Source organism: Solanum lycopersicum, chromosome 5 (genome assembly GCF_036512215.1).
Source record: "Solanum lycopersicum chromosome 5, SLM_r2.1".
Classification (NCBI taxonomy): Eukaryota; Viridiplantae; Streptophyta; class Magnoliopsida; order Solanales; family Solanaceae; genus Solanum; species Solanum lycopersicum.
The window spans coordinates 23,730,268-23,732,988 of record NC_090804.1 but is presented as its reverse complement, the minus strand read 5'-3'; positions in this window follow the sequence as shown (position 1 = coordinate 23,732,988).

The window sequence follows — 2,721 nt, the reverse complement described above, 5'->3', positions numbered from 1 at the left end:
AAGTTGTTGTGTCTAGAATTTAATATAATATCACACATCTTAGAGATAATCTTCTCAAATTGAACTTGCATTTTTCAATTATATGACTAAAAATGTGAACTAATATTGTTATTTTGAGTCATTATTTGGTCAATTTGGTTTGAAGATAAATTTGATAAAAAAAATAATGAATTTGGTTATTATAAATGGTAGAGTAGGAAGTGATTTCATGTAATAATAAATTTATGTTGGTAAAAATTATTGTTTATGAGATATAAATGGTTTTAAACATGTCACGACCCAAAACAAGCCGTGAGTGGCACCTACACTTAACCTCATATGTGGTAGAACCAACAAATTTGACCCAACTTACAAAATACAAGCATAATGCGGAAGCTCAAAATCTTATTAAATATCAGTTCCCAAAACCTGAAAGTCATCAGATCAACGACATTTAATCTACAAGTCTAAGTCTAAGAATATCAAATACACCATAATAAAAGAATAAAATGGCATGTGTCCGGAAACATAGGACATCATGTCATGATCGAGAGAATCCAACACGAGCTTGTATGAATAGCTCACCCTGGAACCTGATAAGCTGGAGACTTGCTAGAGCTGAGGGAAATTCGAACTCATTGGTACAGTCACTGCACTCCATAAAAAAAACAATGAAAAACACAAGTAGGGCTAAGTACGGGGTAATATGTACTTAGTAGGTATCATTGGTCAACCCAAAATAGAAACTAAATTAAAATGAATAATAGTATGAACTCAACTATGATACTTAATAGGTTATAAGCAACAAACAATATTAATAAATAACTACATAATCAATCATAATATCAACCAGAATCATGAGGACTCATGTCTCCACGCTACGCTCATTTGAGAAATGGGTTCATTGAGATTTAGTACACTAAGTTAATTCCATATCTTTGTCCTTTAATATTACTGTGTCGGAATGTGACACTCTGATGCAAGAACACCATGTCGGAAAGTGACATTCCTCCAATTATACCGTGTCAGAACGTGACACTCCTATCCAAGAATACCGTGTCAGAACGTGACACTCCAATCTTAGAATACCGTGTCGAACGTTACACTTCGATATAATCATACCATTAATTTATCATTTATTATCAGCACTTTCAATTCATTGATAATATTTCGTCAAGTCTTCTTTATTCAAGGCTTCACTTCGCTAAATAGGGTCCAAGAATATAAATTCCAAGTCTCAGGATTTCAGACCAATCACAAACACACAACCAAGCCACACACAACCACACAATCAATTACATAGAAAACTTCACAATATCAATAAATGCATATCAATCACTATTAAAAGTTTACTATCAAATAACATAAATCACAACCTACCTCCACGAAAGAACCGAAGTCAAGCAACAACTTCTCCATTGTTTTTTCATTCCTCAATACATCCAATCTGTTCCAATCCATACAGTATATATGCATAATTTTTGGGTTAACAAGTCTACAAACACTCATATTATTTATGTCTAGCCTAGACCCAAAAACTCATCTAATTATATAAGCAATTTCCTAAAGTTCAAACCTAAGGGTATTCATTAATTTCTCCAATTTTTATGACCTTAATGATAATCAATCAATATAATATGCCTTATATTTAATAACTTATGTTAATATGTAAAAAAATAATTTATAATACGAGACCATAATATTAATATTGAACGTCTCAAGCCAGTGCTTAAGAAACCAGCGCCATCCAACCCTCCACCATACACTTACCTGAGTGTTGCACGATGCCAATACCCGTATGTCATGATAGTTATACTCCTGTAACATATTTCCACCGCCAACACTCCAATTCTTTACCCCAATTAGGAACTTTAGTTCTTAAATATATTCTCCATTAGTTATATCCATATAAACACTTTCATATAAATGCAACACCTGAATTTTCTTACACCCTAAGATTATAATAATTATATAATAATAATATGCCTCCATCACTGATCATTAGTGTTTGATTAATTTTTTCAATCAAATCACGTTGCAAATGAATTGTCTTACGACTAGTCAAACTTCCAGTCTATAGTTATAAAACATTATCTAATTTGAGTTGAGATTGAAAATGTTATAATAATACATATTTGTATAAGTAGTAATCTCAATATTGATTTGCTCAACTGAAGCTTCCATGATTTTTTTTCGTTCAGCGCCGTTTGCTTTATTCCACTCTTCTCCTCTTTTCTTTTCTTCTACCATTTATTTATTTTACCCTAATTATTATATGACTAATTATAAAATAAATGATAAAAGTGATCCACAATAAATTATAATGTTATTTTATTTAATCACCAATTAAATAATATATTAAAATAACCCCACCAATTTCATAATTATAATTACAAATAGTCTAAAATATCCATTTAGAACCTTTCAAAAAGTATTTTATGTCATAGAAAGCTCTAGTACTCAAAATAACCAAATGGGTCGTTACAAAAAGTAATAGTATGAATTATATATGTTATATTACACGTGAAATAAATTGTTAGTAGATGTAGATGTGATTTGTGTTTACAAAATTTAAATTTATTGGTCTATTTTTAAATTTGAAAATTTTCAGATCATGATTTTTGCAGAATTTGAGATTTAATCTCATGATATGCAATCAACGTAAAACGCATGTCCAAACGTTGATTTCATCTCCTCATTTCTTATTGCGACATCTAATTGCAAGTCCAAAATTTCACTCAT